Source organism: Callithrix jacchus, chromosome 19 (genome assembly GCF_049354715.1).
Source record: "Callithrix jacchus isolate 240 chromosome 19, calJac240_pri, whole genome shotgun sequence".
Classification (NCBI taxonomy): domain Eukaryota; kingdom Metazoa; phylum Chordata; class Mammalia; order Primates; family Cebidae; genus Callithrix; species Callithrix jacchus.
Genome location: NC_133520.1, coordinates 40,966,480 through 40,986,572, shown reverse-complemented (window position 1 = coordinate 40,986,572; position 20,093 = coordinate 40,966,480). Strand labels below are relative to the sequence as shown.

Below are 20,093 nucleotides of genomic sequence, written 5' to 3'. Positions count from 1 at the left end.
AGTTGGAGTTTCCCTGTTTCACGGGGTGAGGGTAAAGGCCATTCTATGAAAATTAACAAAGGGGGTCGGGGAGGAGGGCTTTCCTTTCTGCTAAAGGAAAAATAACACATTCTCTCTGAGTGATGATTTATTTTTGAAAGGCGTCCTGCCTGAACTGATGAGCTCAGATGTTTGGGTCTGAGCAGTTTCTGTTGAGAGACATTTGTAGAGATTTCTAGAAGTGCATGTAAGAATGCAAGTTCTTAGTTCTGGGGAAAGAGTGACCTGGGGAGGAAATATGTTTTCCCCTTTTATTGATCTCAGTCACATGCCATGACATAACGTGTCAGTTTTTGTGTAGCTGTTCTGATGCCCCACACAGGGCATGGAAATTCCTTTTTTCCCTTTAACAGGATGGTGTTATTCATGTCCTTTGCTGCCAGTGCATTTCAAGGGTGCTGTACACTGGGAGCTGTGGAGGCAGCTGCCCTACTGTGGGCTTTTGCTATGCCTGTTACGGGTTTGGAATTGTAGACCTTTTAGGAGTATGGCTTATGACATAGCAATTCCATTTTCTTAACAAAAGAAAACCCTATTTTTACCTTAAAGTCTGAAAACACTCCCTCTACTATGGTTTGAAAGTTCATATGTTGGCAACTTCATCCTCAATAATAGTGTAAGAGGTGGGACGGTTAAGAGGTGATTAGGTCATGAGGAGTCCCCCTCATGAATGAATTAAGGCCATTTTCTTGGGAATGGGTTCCGGATAAACGGGTGAGGCAAGCCTTCTTCTTTGGCTCTCTCCTGCTCAGGTGCTGCCCTTTAGCATGTTAGGACACAGCAGGAAAGTCCTTACCAGATGTTGGCACCTTGATCTTGGATCTCCTAGTCTCCGGAACTGTGAAGAAATAAGTTTCTGCTCTTTATAAATTATCCAGTCCAAGGCATTCTGTCATAGCACAAGATGGGCTAAGACATGCTCTACCCCAAACCAGTTAAGTGTCCAGCTTCACTGCAGCTGGGGGCCTTTGGAGGCGACGTCTCTGAGAATTGATGTTGAGGTTCCTGATTGGAGCTGCGTGAAATCGGAACATGGTCAGATCGTGAGTTCTCCTTTTTAGAGGGCCCTCCCTGGTGTTCTCAGAAGCACTTTGTACATCACGCCCTCTGCATGGTTGTGCTTGGTGCAGTTACCAGCCCTTTGCAACCCATGCCCACACAGGAGCTGACCCAGTGGCTCCGTCAAGGGAGATGCAGACGGCAGTGCTGCCAGGTCTTACAAAAAGCAGTTTGTCCTTGAGACATTCCCGTTCTGAGAGTTAAAACAAACTCTTGAAGGCAGAAGCATACTATAGATGCAAAATCTCACATAAACCCATTTAAAAAATCTGGGGACATGGAAATTCCTTTTTTCCCTTTAACAGGACGGTGCCATTCATGTATTACTTTTATTCTTTTGCCCACAGAGTGGCTGGTGCTTTGGTTTCACATAACCCATTTCTTCCTGGTACTTAATGTTAGTAAGTAGCTGAAATATTTCCTTGAGAAGCAGAAATGGGGAAGCATAAAGAGATTAAGTGAGTCACTTAAAGTCACTGTAAGGAAGTTTTCCTTCCGTTTTACTGGTTTCTGCCTGTGGTGTTCCGTTGCTCGCCCTCCCTCCTTCCTGCCTGCCTTGTGCTGGGGAGGATGGGGACGTGGGTATGCCCTCCTCAGTTGTGTGACTTTCAGCAAGCTCTTTGACCTCTTAAGGTCTTAGATTTCTTGTCTGTAAAATCTAAGATCCTTCTCTTTAAATGGCCAGGGAATGTGTGACAAAATTTGGGCTCCCAGGTCACCACCGCTGCAGACCAGGAATCTTGCGAACATTCTGCGATTTGACACAGTATCCTGATTTGACTGTGTGTAACCTGGGTCCATGACACGTACTAGCTGCAGACAAGAAGCTGATGTCCACGTTGTCCCAGGACACCTAGAGGCAGATGTCGAATGCTAGATTTAGACAGGACCTTTGCCATCCTGAGTCCCCATTGTCCAGATGAGGAAGCTGGGGCTCAGGTTAGCCCTGGAGGGCTGCAGTGCTGAGGTTCCTTGTCCTTGGCCCTGGCCAGTGCTTTTCAGCCTTTCCCGCCATTATAGGACTCGGTTGGAGTCGGTCGACTCTTTGTGAGACCCAGGTGGGTATAAACCAACAGGAACATTCTGAGCTCCCTATCCAACTGAATGCACCCCTCCTCTCAGGGAAGGCATTCTAAAGCAAACCTGAGATGCTAATTCCGGCCAGGGTGGGAATGAGTCACAGTGGGACACCCTTAGGACAGCCCCCTCCCGTTGGAATTCAGGCACAGCTGACCAGCATTAGCACTAAAATAGAGACTTACTGACAAAGCAGACTCTGTAGCAATGAGATACCAACTTGACAGATAGCAGGCCCTGAAAGAAATGCAAGTATTTTGCCTCCAAATATATTTCTTTGACACATTTTGAAATGGCCCTGCAAAGCTGTCTCTACTGTGGAAAATCCGCGTTCTGTAGAGGATTCCCTTTCCCTTTCCAGGCCTTTTTCCTGATCCAGGAGAGAATGAACTGAGACTCTGGTACCTTTTGAAGTCTGCGTAGAAACGTTTACCATCTATTCTCTCCCAAGCTGCTACCTGGAGGCTTCATCTGCATAATAAGATGGTTTCCGTCACTCCTTCTCTTAACACAGACAGTCCCTTCTATTGATGCCAGGTCTTTAGATAAATTCAACCAATTGCCAATCAGAAAATGTCTGAACCCGCCTATGACCGAGAACCCTTCAGCAACACTGAGTTGCCCTGCCTTTCCGGATCAAACCGGTGTACGTCTTGCACGTGTTGACTGATGTCTTGTGTTTCCCTGAAATGTGTAAGACCAAGTGATAGCCCAACCGCTTCAGGCCTGTGTCCCCAGGATCTCCTGGGGCCGCATTTCAGGCCACAGTCACTCATATTTGGCTCCGAAGAAATCTCTTCAAATATTTTACAGAGTTTGACTCCTTTTGTTGACATGGGAGTGACAATTACATCTCCTGGACCCAGGGAATACATGGGTGGCCATCTGAAATGTCACCTCATCTCACTTCTCAATTAGTAGGAAGAGACTGGAGCACCTTTTCTCCACTGTCCCTAAATCCTTGTTCCTAATTGGGACCCATTGTATGAAAAATTTTGCTCCTCATCAGCTTGGAGGAAGGTTGGATGTGAGAAATCGGCTTCCCACCAAAGCCCTCTGCTGTCCAGAAACCCCACAGTGGCCCTTCCTTGGATGGCAGAGGATGGGGATAAATATTTGTGATCAAGAATGTCGGTCAGGCCAGATATGGTGGCTCACACCCGTAATCCCGGCCCTTTGGGAGGCCGAGGTGAGCGACTCATTTGAGGCCAGCAGATCAAGACCAGCCTAGCCAACATGGTGAAACCCGATCTTTACCAAAAGTACAAAAAGTAGCCAGGTGTGGTGGCGCAGGCCTGTAATCCCAGCTACTCAAGAGGCTGAGGGAGGAGAATCGCTTGAGGAGGCAGAAGTCGCATTGAGCTGGGACTGAGCCACTGCACGCCAGCCTGGGCAACAGAATAAGACTCTGTCTTAAAGAAAAAAAAAAGAACGTTGGTCAGAGGCTTCTCTAACTTTACACATTCTCGGCTGGTGAGTTGGCAGCACCCCCCGCCTGGGGGTCCTAGGGAGCTTGACGTGGCTACTGTCCTAGACGGTCCTGAGTTTGTCGTGGCCTCGTTTTCATTGTCGTTTCCTCGTCCTCATCACCACCTATGGTGTTGATGGCATTAACTGTACATGAGCTCCGGCCTCCAGAGCTGTAAGACAGACGTCCCAGGAGTGGCCTCCATCCCACTGAGAGGCAGGTCTGACGCAGAAAACACAACCACACTGGGGGTCTAGGGCCCAGTGAAACGTGAACTTCAGGTACCGGAGTGCGTGAAGGAGGAGCCCGGGTCCCCGCGACCTGACGCAGGAGCCCCTTCCTGCCTTGCCCTGCTCGCCAGGCTTCCTTTGCCGAATGCTGTAGGCTGACAGTGGTGTTGGTGTTGGAGCAGGATCAAAGCTCATTCCTTGCTAAGCTGCAAAAATGAGCAGGTAAACAAGTGGGATCCATGAAACAGAGACCAAAATGAAAGTTTGTCTTACTGTGATTAGCCACTGGCCCCTTTCCAAATTCCACCTGCTCTGCGTGGAGTTTGTGTGTCTCATTCCAAGTGTCTTCTCGCAGCATCTGACCCTGGCCTGGGGTAACAATACATCGGGGTTTGCCAAGGACAACAAGAGCAAGGCAGCTACAGGAGCACGGCACAGGGGCGGCGTGAGAGCGGAACACGCGGGACCCACGGGTGGGGGTGAGAGGGGCGACTGCGAGGCAGAGGCAGAGGTGACGGCTGCTACTCCCCGTGCATCTGCCCGGTTACTTAACCGGTCTCTGCTCCGGTTTCCCCTGCGTGAGCCCCATTTAGCATCTGGCACATGGGTCGGCCTTCGGCAGGAAGAGTGAAAACAGGGCTGCGTACAGATCACAGGTGCCCTCGTTTTATGCAAGAGCCGCGTGCCGGTCCGAGTCCTGCTGCAGCCCCCCGGCTGCTGAGCCTGCTCCATGGGTTGGGAGATGCTCAGACCTCAAGCTGTGCCCCTAGCGTGGGTTTGGGCATTTACACAGGGTCCTGACTGCACTCAGCTATCACTGAAAGAAGTGGCATTGGAATGGATGATTTCTTTTCCGTTTTTGAGATGGAGTTTCATTCTTGTTGCCCAGGCTGGAGTGCAGTGGTGCAATCTCGGCTCACCACAGCCTTTGCCTTCTGAGTTCAAGTGATTCTCCTGCTTCAGCCTCCCAAGTAGCTGGGATTACAGGCACCACCACGCCCAGCTAATTTTGTATTTTTAGTAGAGACAGAGTGTCTCCATGTTGGTCAGGCTGGTCTCAAACTCCCAATCTCAGGTGATCCACCCACCTGAGCCTCCCAAAGTGCTGGGATTATAAGTGTGAGCCGCTGCCCCCGGCCTGGAAGGGGTGATTTTTTAGAGTCTCTCCCTTCTCAGTTCTTCTGTTCTTGTCCTGTTGGAGCTTAGACCCCCACAGTGCCTACCTAGGTGGTGTGGATTGAGGAAGAGAGAAAGAGTAATCATGGCCTCAGATGCCTTACCTCCCTGGCCCCCGTGGGCTTCCACCACATCCCTTCCCACTGGGCGGTGAGAGCTGAGGCTCCATCACTGAAATGCACATGTGACTAGGCAGGGTGGTGCGGGCCAGTTCAATGAGCACAAATACCCTCATCAGATCAGTTGTCATGATTCGGGAGAATAAGGCCCAAGGAAGTGAGCACACTGAGCCTAAACAGCAGATTGATGGCCGGGCACGGTGGCTTATGCCTGTAATCCCAGCACTTTGGGAGGCCGAGGCGGGTGGATCACGAGGTCAAGAGATCAAGACCATCCTGGTCAACATGGTGAAACCCTGTCTCTACTAAAAATACAAAAAAATAGCTGGGCATGGTGGTGCATGCCTGTAATCCCAGCACTTTGAGAGGCCGAGGGCGGGTGGATCACAAGGTCAAGAGATCGAGACCATTCTGGTCAACATGGTGAAACCCCGTCTCTACTAAAAATACAAAAAATTAGCTGGGCATGGTGGCACGTGCCTGTAATCCCAGCTACTCAGGAGGCTGAGACAGGAGAATTGCCTGAACCCACGAGGCAGAGGTTGCGGTGAGCTGAGATAGCGCCATTGCACTCCAGCCTGGGTAACAAGAGCGAAACTCCGTCTCAAAAAAAAACACACACAAAAAAAAACCCCAGCAGATTGAGTATTGGGCCTGGTTGTGCCTGGTCACTAAAAGCAACCTTCACCTCCTGAGAACCTGCTCATCCACCTCCTATGAGGTTCAGAAGCATCTTGAATATTGATGATAATAAATGGACAGGGTGAGCTTGGCCAGGCAGGGTGTCCCGTGCCTGCAATCCCAGTACTTTGGGAGGTCAAGGTGGGCAGATCACTTGAACTCAGGAGTTCAAGATCAGCCTGCACCACATGGCGAAACCCTGTCTCTGGAAAAAAAAAAAAAATGTAGCCAGATGTGGTGGCATGCATCTGTAGGCCCAGCTTCTTGGGAGGCTGAGGCGGCAGGATTGCTTAGGCCCAGGAGGTCAAGGCTGCAGTGAGCTCTGATTGCATCACTGCACTCCAGCATCGGTGACAGCGTGAGGTCCTGTCTCAAAAAAAAAGGGAGGTGAGCTTTTCTCTACTGCGTTTTCTTGAAGTCCGGCACAACTGAGGTACAGTGTAGTGGGAGAGGATGCTGTTTATTTCTGAGGTGCAAGGATGTACCTCTGGCTGCTTTTTTGGTGGGATGGGGGTGGAGAAGAGCCTGATGAACCAGGCCAGGAGAGGAGGTAACAGACACTGGCCGAGTTGATGGTGAGGAGCTGGAGTCTCCTGTGTGCTGTCTGGCTGCCCTCCCTTCATTTTCCATGGGCTCCAGTAGGATCGGGAAACGGTGCTGGTCAATCTGCAAGGAAGCAACATTCTTGAGCCTTTCTGTCGCCGAAGAGCACAGTGGGACTGAGGCTAGTGCGGAGCTGAGATGTGGAGAGCGGCCAGCGCCCACACAGGTGCTCGGAGCCTTATCCCAGCCTCGCCGCTAACTTCCTATGAGGCCCAAGGCAGGTCACTTTCCTTGTCCGGGATTCAGGTTCCCATCAGGAGAGAAGTGAGTCTGTTGGACTCTCTCTAGGGAACTGGAAGGAATAAGCAATAAGAACACTTTGACAGGTTATAAACAGAGCATGTCTAATACCTGCATTTCAGTGAGGCCTACAGGGTTATCAGCTTTGGAGGCATGTGTACGGGTTCGCGCTCAGTCCTCACACCACCTGGTGGAATTTCCTTCCTTTGACTGGCAGGAAGAGGGAAGTTCTCACACATCTGTTGCCTTCTGCCAACTGTAAACGTCATGCTGGCACCTGGGTCTTAATTGTATTGGCATTCCTTGTACTGGGCCTGGATGGGGTGGGTGCTCGACCTACACAGATAGAACCAAGCTCCCGACTGCAGACACACGTCATTACATTCTAGGACTTCAGCCGCAGTGTGTCTGTTATTTAGTTATTAATTCGATACCCTTCTTGTCTTTTAGCCTAGGACTCTGAACATAGCTCTCCATAGATGCTTATTGATGACTGATTGGCCAACAGATGTGGTCACAGTGTCAACGCTTGCCTGCTTGCCTGCTTGCTTTCTTTACTTTACTTTCTTTTCTCTTTCTTTCTTTTTCTCCCTCTCTCTCTCTCCTCTCTCTCTTTCTCTCTGTAGAGGCTTACTGATAACTGGCTAACAGATACAGTCACAGATGTCCACCCTTGCCTGCCTGCCTGCCTTTCTTCCTTCCTTCCTGCCTTCCCTCCTCTTCTTTCTTTCCTTTTCTTTCTTTCTCCCTCTCTCTGTCTGTCTGTCTGTCTCTTTCTGTGTCTCTCTCTCTTTTTGTAATGGGGTCTAGCCGTGAGGCCAGGCTAGCATGCAATGGTGTGATCATAGCTTACTGCAACTTCCGCCTCCTGGGCTCCAGTGATCCTCCCACCTCAGCCTTCCTAGTAGCTGGGACTACAGGCATGCGCCACTATGCCTGGCTAACTTTTGTATTTTTTGTAGAGATAGTGTTTTACTATATGTCCAGTCTGGTCTCAGACTCCTGGGCTTAAGCAATCTACCCACCTTAGCCTCTCAAAGTGCTGGGATTACAGATGTGAGCCACCATGGCTGGCTCAACCATTTCACATGCAAAAGTCCAAAATCTGGGAGCTACCAATGACCTCTGGATCCAACATGAGATTTATTTCTCTCTGCAGCAGGTTGCCTCATGCCATTTTGGTCACTGATAAGTGTCGTCAACAGTTTTCAAATATCCCGCCTGTGCCAGGGCATGACACGCACCAGGGGGAGCGCATTGTTACCTTGGATTTCCGTGCTGACAGACAGATTGGACATGTCCTCCTGCTTGTCTTTGGAGAGCCTGTTTTTCTCATGTGATATATACACGAAATGCACAGGAATCATTGTATGGGACACGGGAGACAGTGAGTGTCAAGGCGACTGTCTGGCTGGCAGAGGAAAAGTCCAGGGGCTGCTCATTTTGATTACCTGTAATTTTGCTTTGCATACAGTTTTTTCTTTTTGGGGGGGGGATAGAATTTCACTGTTGTTGCCTAGGCTGGAGTGCAATGGCATGATCTCAGCTCGTGAAGGGTGGATTGCCGACGTCCTCTGCCTGTGCTCCTTCTTCCAAGCTGTTAACTTCTCTGAACCTTAGTGTTTCTTTATCCAGGGGTTTACATCTGGTTGCTCATTCCACTCTGAAGGGAAGGCAGGGGGCTTGCATCTGAAGTCACGCCCCGTTCATAGACACTGTATCGAGCTCTAGGTTTGGGTTCTCGGCGTTTCAGTGCCTCCCTCCTTACCTGGTAGTCATCATGTTAGCACGATTGATGGGGTGACACGTTCTAGTGAGCAGTTCGCAGGCATCCATCGTGGTTTTCCGGGAGCTACGCAGGTACATCTCATAAACACTGACTGAATGCTTAGTGTGTGCCGGGAGGGCACTAGGGAGAGATGAAAGGCAGCGCCTGCTGTTGACTTCATTTGCATCCTGCCCTCAGGACTCGGGTTAATTGATCTAGGAGCTTATAGACTAGACGCCTTTGGAGACCCGGGATTTACCAGACCCATTTCCCCAGAAAAGGTAAGCATTGTGGAGGACTCTCTTCCTAGAGTCAAGCATCCGTCATTTCACTAGAGTGGGTGATTCCCAAAAAATTTATTTTGACAAGAAGAGAAGCACCGTTAGTTAACAGACATCAAGATGCGAGATCGCTGGTTGGCTGAATGGAGGAGCTGACAGGTTCTTCTGTCGTCTTGCGGTCCCAGTCTGCGTGTGTCTGCTTAGCTTTCTCACACTGAGCCTTCTCCCTCAGGACCCTCAGCAGTCTTTTCCAGTGTTGAGATGGTTCAGCTCACAGATGGCAGCTTCTAAGTTATTATGCCATTGATTAAAGGATTGTTAAGGCAGACTTATTTCTCTAAATGCAAACATATGCAAAGCGGAGTCTGACCGAAACCCGGCTAGACACAAGGGTGTGTTGTTTCCGTCTTTAAAATGTGCTCCATGATAGACTTCTGTTACAAAACAGCAGTGCCTGGCGTGTATATTACGGTGTCTATCACCAAAGAATTCTAAGCTCTTTAAAAAGACATTTTTAAGATAAATGACATTTTAAAAAGATACTTAGTCTCTTGCATTTTTTCCCCTTTCTTCCGTCTTCAGCAACATCCTAAATGTGACAATGTATGTAAAACACGGCTGCATAGAGTGAACGTTCCCTAATGCTGAGTATTGTCTTTATCGTGTCTCTCGTAGATGGGTTTGTGGTTAAACAGACATCGTTCTTCCTCACATGACGGCATCTTTGTTTTCTTTTTTGGGCAAACAGAGAACTGGAGTTTATTGTGACCTCTTCACTGTTAACCCTCTTTAATTGTTATTCAAAGAAAATGGAACCTTTTGGTCTCAGTGTCATGCCAACTTGTTCTAGATTTTTTTTTTTTTTTTTTGAGACGGAGTTTCGCTGTTGTTACCCAGGCTGGAGTGCAATGGCGCGACCTCAGCTCACTGCAACCTCCGTCTCCTGGGTTCAGGCAATTCTCCTGCCTCAGCCTCCCGAGTAGCTGGGATTACAGGCACACACCACCATGCCCAGCTAATTTTTTGTATTTTTAGTAGAGACGGGGTTTCACCATGTTGACCAGGATGGTCTCGATCTCTTGACTTCATGATCCACCTGCCTCAGCCTCCCAAAGTGCTGGGATTACAGGCGTGAGCCACCGCGCCCAGCCTGTTCTAGATTTTTTAAAAAAGCCCTAATTCCATCCTGGCCAACATGGTGAAACCCCGTCTCTACTAAAAATACACAAACTGGCTGGGCGTGGTGGCGCGCGCCTGTAGTCCCAGCTCCTTGGGAGGCTGAGGCAGGAGGATTTCTCGAACCCAGGAGGCAGAGGTTGCAATGAGCCGAGATCGCGCCACTGCGCTCCAGCCTGGGCCTGACAGAGTGAGACGCCATTTCAAAAAAAAAAAAAAAAAGTCCCATTGAACCTTGTACACTGTGGGTGAGAATGTAAATTAATACAATCACTATGGAGAACAATTTGTAGATTCCTCAAAAAACTAAAAATAGAGCTACCGTGTGATCCAGGAATCCCACTGTTGGGCATATACCCAGAAGAAACGTCTGTGGAAGAGACGTCTGCACTCCTGTGCTAAGATCTGGAAGCAGGGTTCATCAACACAGAAATGGGTAAAGAAAATGGGGTACTTACATTCAAGGAAATACTCTTCAGCCACAAAGAAGAATGCCATCCAGTCATTTGCCACAAGGTGGAAGGAACTAGAGCTCATTATGCTCAGTGAAATAAGCCAGGCACAGAAAGACAAACATTGCATGTTCTCACTCATTTAGGCAGAATCAAAATAACTGAACTCACAGACATAGAGAATAGAAGGGTGGTTACGAGAGGCGGGGAAGGGCAGTGGGGGCTGCGGGAAGGTGGAAGATGGAAGGAATCAATAGGACCTACTATTTCATAACACAGCAGGACAACTATAGTCAATGATAGCATAAGTGCACACTTTGAACTAACTCAAAGAGTGGGTCTGGGCTGCTCATAACTCAAGGGATGAATGCTTGAGGGGATGGATACCCTGTACTCCGTGATGTGCTTATTTCACGTTGCATGCCTGTATCTAAACACCTCATGGACCCCATAAATATATTCACCACTGTGTACTCACAAACATGAAAAACAAAACCATTTTTAAAAAAAATCCCGTTGCTATTCATAGATACCATTTTCCCCCCACATACAAATAAATTATTAATTTAACAAGAGGGTTGTTAAAGTTTTTGAATACAAAACCCCTATCAAAAATCAGATTGTATTTATCTATATCACCAACAGTTTGAAAATAGAAAAGTACCCAGGAATAAATCTAACAAAAGATGTGCAAAAACTCCTATGGAAAGATTTATAAAAATTTAAAAAGACATTAAGAATTGTAAATAAGCCGGGCGCGGTGGCTCTCACCTGTAACCCCAGCACTTCAGGAGGCTGAGATGGGCGGATCACGGACTAGGTTGATACTAGCCTGGCCAACATGGCGAAACTCTGTCTCTACTAAAAATAGAAAAATTAGCAGGGCGTGGTGGTGCGTGCCTGTAATCCCAGCTACTCTGGAGGCTGAGGCAGGAGAATTGTTGAACCCGGAGGTGGAGGTTGCAGTGAGCTGAGATCACGCCATTGCACTCTAGCTTGGGTGACTAGAGCGAGACTCTATCTCTCAAAAAGATGACTCTATCTCAAAAAAACATTCTAAATAAATGGAGAGCAAGCATCCTACCATGTTTATGATGGGTGACTCAACATTGTAAAATGTCAGTTCTCCACAAGGTGATGTAAACATTCAGTGCAATTCCCACCACAGTTACCCTCCTACCATATTTGTTAAGATGACTCAATGTTGTAAAATGTCAGTTCTCCACGAAGTGGTGTAAAGATTCAGTGCAATTCCCACCACAGTTACGTCTGGATTTTTGGGGGAGAGGGATTTGATATGCTTATTCTCGAATTTATTTGAAAGTTGAGAAATACAGAGAGACTTATTATGAAGCAATAAATAGTTATGACACCGTGGTGTTAACACCGGGAAAAACAGACCAATGCAACAAGCAGGGAGCTAGAAATAGACCTCTATGTAAGGAAACTTTGTTATGCCAGATAAACATGTGGACAAGTGGGAAAAGGAAGGATTATTCAATAAATAGTGCTGAGACGACTTAAAAATCATGTTTTCAAGAGGTTTCAATAAAGGTCCTCATGTATCCCATAAGCCAAAAATTAATTAGTAGACCAAGGGCGTAAATGCGAAAAGCAAATTCTGAACGGTATAGGAAAGAAGATAGGAAGGTATTTCTATGCCTGGTGTGGAGAACGACTAGTTTTTAAGACGGGTCTCACTCTGTCACCCAAGCTCAAGTGGAGTGGCATGATCAGGGCTAACTGTAACCTTGACCTCCCAGGCTCAAGTGCTCCTCCCAAGTGATCCTCCCACCTTAGCCAGGACTGAGACTAGCTGGGACTACAGGCGCACACCACCACACCTGGCTAATTGCTTTTGTATTTTTTGTAGAGATGGTGTTTTGCCATGTTGCTTAAGCTGGTTTTGAACTCCTGAGCTCAAGTCATCTGCCTGCCTTAGTCTCCTAAAGTACTGGGATTACAGGCATGAGCCACCCCACCCAGCCCAAGAATGGCTTTTTAAAGCATAAGCAAAGAGCATAAAGCATGAATTAAGGGTAGCTAAATTTTTTTTTTTTTGCAATTTTTTAAAAATTGCATTTTAGGTTTTGAGGTACATGTGAAGAACATGCAAGACTGTTGCATAGGTACACACGTGGCAGTGTGATTTGCTGCCTTCCTCCCCTTCACCTGTATCTGGCATTTCTCCCCATGCTATCTCTCCCCAACTCCCCACCCCCCACTGTCCCTCCCCTATTCCCCCCAATAGACCCCAGTGTGTAGTACTCCCTTCCCTGTGTCCATGTGTTCTCATTGTTCAACACCCACCTATGAGTGAGAACATGCGGTATTTCATTTTCTGTTCTTGTGTCAGTTTGCTGAGAATGATGTTCTCCAGGTTCATCCATGTCCCTACAAAGGACACGAACTCATCATTTTTGATGGCTGCATAATATTCCATGGTGTATATGTGCCACATTTTCCCTGTCCAGTCTATCATCGATGGGCATTTGGGTTGGTTCCAGGTCTTTGCTATTGTAAACTGTGCTGCAATGAACATTCATGTGCATGTGTCCTTATAGTAGAACAATTGATAATCCTTTGGATATATACCCAGTAATGGGATTGCTGGGTCAAATGGAATTTCTATTTCTAGGTCCTTGAGGAATCGCCACACTGTCTTCCACAATGGTTGAACTAATTTACACTCCCACCAACAGTGTAAAATTGTTCCTATTTCTCCACATCCTCTCCAGCATCTGTTGTCTCCAGATTTTTTAATGATCGCCATTCTAACTGGCGTGAGATGGTATCTCAATGTGGTTTTGATTTGCATTTCTCTAATGGCCAGTGATGATGAGCATTTTTTCATATGTTTGTTGGCCTCATGTATGTCTTCTTTAGTAAAGTGTCTATTCATATCCTTTGCCCACTTTTGAATGGGCTTGTTTTTTTCTTGTAAATCTGTTTGAATTCTTTGTAAATTCTGGATATCAGCCCTTTGTCAGATGGGTAAACTGCAAAAATTTTTTCCCATTCTGTTGGTTGCCGATTCACTCTAGTGACTGTTTCTTTTGCCGTGCAGAAGCTGTGGAGTTTCATTAGGTCCCATTTGTCTATTTTGGCTTTTGTTGCCAATGCTTTTGGTGTTTTGTTCATGAAGTCCTTGCCTACTCCTATAGCCTGAATGGTTTTGCCTAGATTTTCTAATAGGGTTTTTATGGTGTTAGGTCTTATGTTTAAGTCTTTAAACCATCTGGAGTTAATTTTAGTGTAAGGTGTCAGGAAGGGGTCCAGTTTCTGCTTTCTCCACATGGCTAGCCAGTTTTCCTGGATAGCTAAATTTGACTGTATTAAACAAAGAATATCAATTTATCAAAAGTCACCATAAAGTAAAAGAGACCCACAAACTTAGAGAAGTTATTTGAATATATATAATTGAAAAAAGATTTGTATTCACAGTATATAAAGAACTATTAAAAATAAATAAGAAAAAAAGATACTCAAAAGAAAATGGGCAAAGGACTTGAACAGGCATTTTAGAGAAAATAGGAATAGACACTAAACCTATGAAACGGTACTGATTCATCGGAATTTAGGAACCCGAAATTAAAGCCATAATGATATAACATTTGATACCAACCAGATTGGTGAAAATATGAATCTGATAATATCAAGTGCTGACAAGGGATGTTGATCAGTGGACATTCTCAGACACAGCTGGCAGAACTATACGTTGGCACAACAACTTTGGAAAGCAATTTATTCTCACCTCTATTGCCAAGTAATAGGCACACAGTTCTGCCACTCCACTCTGAGGAACTGATGCTGGTGGAAAGAGAATAAGCTTTGGAGTCAGTCCAGGATTTGAATCCATGTTTCACCATTTGCTAATTGCGTGCCCTTGAGCCTGTGACTTTCTCAGTTCCCTTATCTGTACAGTGAGAGAATGTCGTGTTTAGTGACTGAAAATTCATGGCACATGGTAAACCTCACTAAATGCACACACGCACCACACACAGACACACCACACACACACCACACAACTCAACAAATACACCACACACCACATACCAGAATACACACCACACACACCACACACACACCACACATACACACACACCACATACACACACCACACAACACCACAAATACATACACCACACACATACCACACACCAACACACACACCACACACACACATCACACATACCACACACACACACCCCCACACACCACACATACACACACACCACATATACACACCCACCACACACACGCACACACACGGGAGAAAAGTGATAAAGAGGCAAGAATTCCAAGTGAGTTACAAACTCCAAGGACTCTTAAATTGAGGCTTTTGCGTGAGGATACGTAATTTGTCTCCTTAGATGTTTTGGGGTGAGAGATATTTCTGAGTTGCAGGAGATATTTTTAGGGAGATTTAAAGAATGAATTCGGGAGACTTGGGGCCTGATGCTGGTTGTCTGGGTATTTTGGGACCTTTCTTATATTCAAGCTTTTTATTGCTCAACACAGATTTAGAAGCTTGTCCTCATCTAGGAACATCCTTAAGGAGTGGCAATAAAGACAGTTTCAGGAGCCAGGCACAGGCCTCATGCCTGTGATGCCAGCACTTGGGAGATGGAGGCAGAGGGTCACTTGAGCACAGGAAGTTGAGGCTGCAGTGAGCCACGATGGCACCACTGCACTCTCAGCTGGATGACAGCAGGACCCTGGCTCGAAATAACAATAATAATGACAATTAAGAAAAAAGATTGGAATTTCAGGCCAGTGTGAGGGAAGCGAGCCGCAACCTAAGAAGCCCGATTTCCAGAGCGCGCTGTTCGGATTGCTGTAACGTTTAAGTTCAGACATCAAGTCAGCACACAGGAATCAGAGCCCGGCGGCTTAGAGCTGACATTTGAACCGGTCTGAGCCTTCTGTCTAGCTGTCTCCTCCAATCCTCCAGTCATCCCTGATAACATATTTTGATTTCTCTTTTGTTAATACTGTATCATAAATCTAAATCTTCTTTCTGAGCCGACATTAAGGTGCATCCTGGTCTGCTTGGGACACGGAACTTTCAGTGCTAAAACTGGGGCCGTTATGAGCAGACTGGGGTGCTTGGTCCTAGCGGACACCTACTCTGTGTATCTGTACGGGCGAGCCACAGCTGTGTGTACGTGTGTAGTGGGTTGAATGGGGCCCACCAAAAAACATGGGTCCACCTGGAGTCTCAGAATGTGACCTTATTTGGAATAAAGGTCTTTTTTTTAAAACAACAACAACAACAATAAAATCTACCCTTTCAACTAATTTTGAAGTGTACAATACAGTATTGCTAATTCTATGAAACATAGAAATGTTTCATCTTCTGCAACCAAAATGCTTCTCCCAGCGAACAGCAGCTCCTCCTCCCCGCTCCATGGCTGCCACCATTCTGCTTTCCACGGCTGCCACCATTCTGCTTTCCACGGCTACCACCATTCTGCTTTCCACGGCTACCACCATTCTGCTTTCCACGGCTGCTACCATTCTGCTTTCCACAGCTACCACCATTCTGCTTTCGGCTGCTTTGATTCTGACTACTTTAGGTACCTCATGGAAATAGAATCACACAGTGTTTGTATTCTGTGGCTGGCTCATTTCACTTAGTATAACGTCCTCAAGTTTCATTTGTATTATAGACAGGATTTCCTCTCTCTCTTTTTTTTTAAGGCTGAATAATATGGCCGGGCGTGGTGGCTCAAGCCTGTAATCCCAGGCTTTGGGAGGCTGAGGCGGGCGGATCACAAGGTCAAGAGATGGAGACCAGCCTGGCCAACATGGTGAAACCCCATCTCTATTAAAAAGACAAAGCTGGGTGTGGTGGTGCACACCTGTTGTCCCAGCTACTCGGGAGGCTGAGGCAGGTCTATATTTAAGTCCTTTAATCCATTTTGAGTTGAGGTTTGTGTATGTGTAAGGTAAGGGATCCAGTGCTATTCTTTTGCATGTGGATATTTAGTTTTCCTAGCACCATTTTTTAAGATAATCCTTTCCCCATTGTGTAGTCTTGGCACCCTTGTTGAAGATCATTTCTCTTTATATATGTAGGTTACTTCTGATCTCTCTATTCTGCTCCTCTGGTCTATATGTCTGTCTTTATGCCAGTATCATATTGTTTTGATTACAGTAGCTTTGTAAGATGTTTTGAGTTCAGAAAATGTGAAAATTGTAGCTTTGTTCTGTTTTCTTCAGATTGTTTTGGCTGTTCAGGGTGCTTTGTGGTTCCATATGAATTTTGGGACTGTTTTTTCTATTCTTCCAAAAATACCATTGGGAATTTGATAGGAATTTCATTAAACCTATGACTCACTTTGGGTAGTATGGACATTTTAACAGTATTAAGTCTTGTATTCCATGTACATAGGATGTTGACATTTCATATATGGACTTTATTATGTTGAGGCCAATTTCTTTTTTTCCTGGTTTCTTGCATGTTTTTATAATGAAAAAGTGTTCAGTTCAGTCAAATGCTTTTTTTTTTTTACGTATTTTGAGATGATCATACTATTTTTATCTTTCATTCTGTTAATGTGGTGTACCACGTGGACTGACTTTTGTATATTGAACCATCTTTGCATCTCTGGGAAACATCCTACTTGGTCATGATTTATTATCCTTTTAATGTACTTTCGGATTCTAGTTTCTGTATTTTGTTGAGAGTTTGTGCGTCTGTCTTCATCAGGGATATTGGCCGGTATGTAGTTTTCTTTTCTTGTTGTGTCTTTGACTTCATTACTAGTATAATGCTAGTCTCAAGAAAACAAGTTTTGAGGTATTCCCTCCTCTTCATTTGTTAAGGAGAGTTTGAGAAGGATGGGCACTGATTCTTCTTTAAACATTTGATGATAGCGTTCTCCAGTGAAACCATCTTGTCCTAGATTCTTCTTTCTGGGAGAGTCTTGGTTACTGATTCAGTCCCATTGCTAGTTATAGATCTGTCCAGCTTTCCTATTTCATCATGTTTCAGTCTTGGTAGTTTGCGTATCTCTAGGAAGGGATCCATTTCTTCTAGGTTACCTGATTTATTGGTATATACTTGTTCACAGTGGTCTTTCATCATGTTTCAGTCTTGGTAGTTTGTGTATCTTTAGGAATGGATCCATTTCTTCTAGGTTACCTGATTTATTGGTATATACTTGTTCACAGTGGTCTTTCATCATGTTTCAGTCTTGGTAGTTTGTGTATCTTTAGGAATGGATCCATTTCTTCTAGGTTACCTGATTTATTGGTATATACTTGTTCACAGTGGTCTTTTGTTAATATTCTTTTTATTCTGTGGCATCAGTTGTAATGTCCCCTCTTTTATTTCTGATTTTATTTATTTGGATCTTTTCTCCTTTTTTCTTAGTCTGCCTAAAAGTTTGGTCACTTTTTTTGTCAGATAAATGGTGTGTGCCTGTGGCCCCAGCTACTTGGGAGACTGAAGCAGAAGGATCACTTGAGCACAGGAATGAAAGACCAGTGAGGCAACATAGCAAGACCCCCCTTTTCATCTCTTTAAAAAACAAACGAAAAGCACATTGTTAATTTTTTGTTGTTGTTGTTGTTGAGATGGAGTCTTGCTCTGTCGCCCAGGCTGGAGGGCAATGGCACGATCTCGGATCACCGCAACCTCCATCTCCTGAGTTCAAGCGATTCTCCTGCCTCAGCCTCCCTAGTAGCTGGGATTATAGGCATGCGCTACCACGCCCGGCTAATTTTTTGTATTTTTAGTAGAGACGGGGTTTCAACATGTTGGCCAGGCTGGTCTTGAACTCCTGACCTTGTGATCCACCCATCTCGGCCTCCCAAAGTGCTGGGATTACAGGTGTAAGCCATTGTGCCCAGCCGTTTTTCTGTTCGAAAAATCAAGTCTTAGTTTGGTTTATTTTTTTCTATTGCTTTTGTATTTTCTATTTCATTTCTTTCCATTATAATCTTTGTTATAATTTCCTTTCTTCTGCTAACTTTAGCTTAGCTTTTTTCCTTTTTCTGGTTTCCTCAGTTGTAAAGTTGGGTTATTTGAGATCTTCGTTCTTTTTAAACATAGGTGTTTACCGCTACACACTTCTCTCCTGGGATTGCTTTTGCTGTGTCTGACGGATTTTGGTATGCTGCATTCTCATGTTTGTTTGTCTCAAGCTATTTTCTAAATTCCCCTGTGACTTTTTCCTTTGACTCAGTGGTTCATTTTCACATATTTGTGTATTTTCCAGATTTTCTTCTGCTATTGATTTCTAGTTTCATTCCATTGTGGTTGGAAAAAAATTTTTGGTATGATTTTAAACTTCTTAAATTTGTTAAGTCTTGTTTTGTGCCTTAACACATGATGTATCATGGAGAATGTTCTTGAAAGTAATGTGTATTCTGCCGCTTTTGGGTAGAAAGTTTTATAAATGTCTGTTGAGTCACTTGATCTGTAGTGTTCTTCAAGTCCTCTGTTTTTTTATTAGCCTTTTGTTTGGCTGATATACTCTATACATTATCGAAAGTGGGATATTGGTGGCTCACACCCGTAATCCCAGCACTTTGGGAGGCCAAGGTGGACGGATCACTGTAGGTCAGGAGTTTGAGACCACCCGCAACATGGTGAAACCCTATCTCTAAAAAAATACAAAAATTAGCTGGGTGTTGTGGTGCGTGCCTGTAATCCCAGCTACTTGGGAGGCTGAGGCCAGAGAATCACTTGAACCTGGGTGGCAGAGGTTGCAGTGAGCCGAGATCGCGCCACAACAGTCTTGCCTGGGGGACAGAGTGAGACTCTATCTCAAAACAAAAAACAAAAAACCAAAACAAAACAAAAAGCCGCAACAAACTGAAATGAGCTATTGCAATCTCCTACCATTGTTGTGTTGTTTTCGACTTCTTTTTCCAGTTCTGTCAATGTGTGATACCTTTGGGTCTCTGGTGTTGGTACATGCACATTTATAATTGTTATATCTTCCTGGTAAATTGACTCTTTTATCCTTAAATAATGTTGCTTCTGGTCTGTTGTGGCAGTTTTTGTCTTAACGTCTGTTCCGTGTGATGTAAGTATGGTCACCTCTACTGTCTTTGGTTACCATTTACATAGAATACCTCTTTCTACCCTTTCATTTGCAGCCTTTGTAGATTTCTAAATCCAAAGTGAGTCCCTCTGGATAGCATGGAGCTGAAGCTTGTTTTTTTAAGTCCATTTAGCTACTGTGTGTCTTTCGATGAGGGATTTAATTCACTTACATGAGAAGTGATTTCTGATAGGCAAGGACTTACCATTGCGTTTTCCGAATTCTTTGATCTGTCTGGCAGCTCTTTCGCCCTCTCACTGACTTCCTGACTTCCTTTTGTTTCCCTCATTCTGTTTTCCAGCAGTGTTCTTTGATTACTTTTCTATTTTCTGTTGTGTATCGTCTATAGGTATTTTCTTTGCGGTTAACACGGGGACTACATAAAACATTTCGTAGTTACTGTAACTGTTTTAAGCTGACCCGACTTCAGTCACATACAAAACCTGTGTGCTTTTACTCCCTGCACACTTTGTTATTGCGGTCACAAATTACATGTTTCCATATTGTGTATCCATTAACACATTTTACATAATTATTTGTTATACTTTTGTCTTTTGTAAATTATCCCTTAAGTTCTGGGATGCGTGTGCTGAACGTGCAGGTTTGTTACACAGGTACACACGTGCCAACGGTGGTTTGCTGCACCCATCAACCCATCATCTACA

The 20,093-nt window shown here is 45.2% G+C and overlaps 1 protein-coding gene across 8 annotated transcripts in view; it reads left to right on the top strand.

Annotated features, from left to right (window-relative positions):
- The window catches only part of KIF26B (kinesin family member 26B), a 636,506-nt gene that overhangs the window by 157,414 nt on the left and 458,999 nt on the right, over positions 1–20,093 (top strand). For 4 of the 8 annotated variants that reach the window (XM_078357170.1, XM_035280615.3, XM_035280617.3 and 1 more), the window contains one exon: positions 1–20,093. This exon is cut by the window's left edge; it is cut by the window's right edge. The exons of the other annotated variants lie outside the window; for them this stretch is intronic. The gene's annotated coding sequence lies outside the window, so the exon portion shown is untranslated. 8 annotated transcript variants of the gene reach the window in all.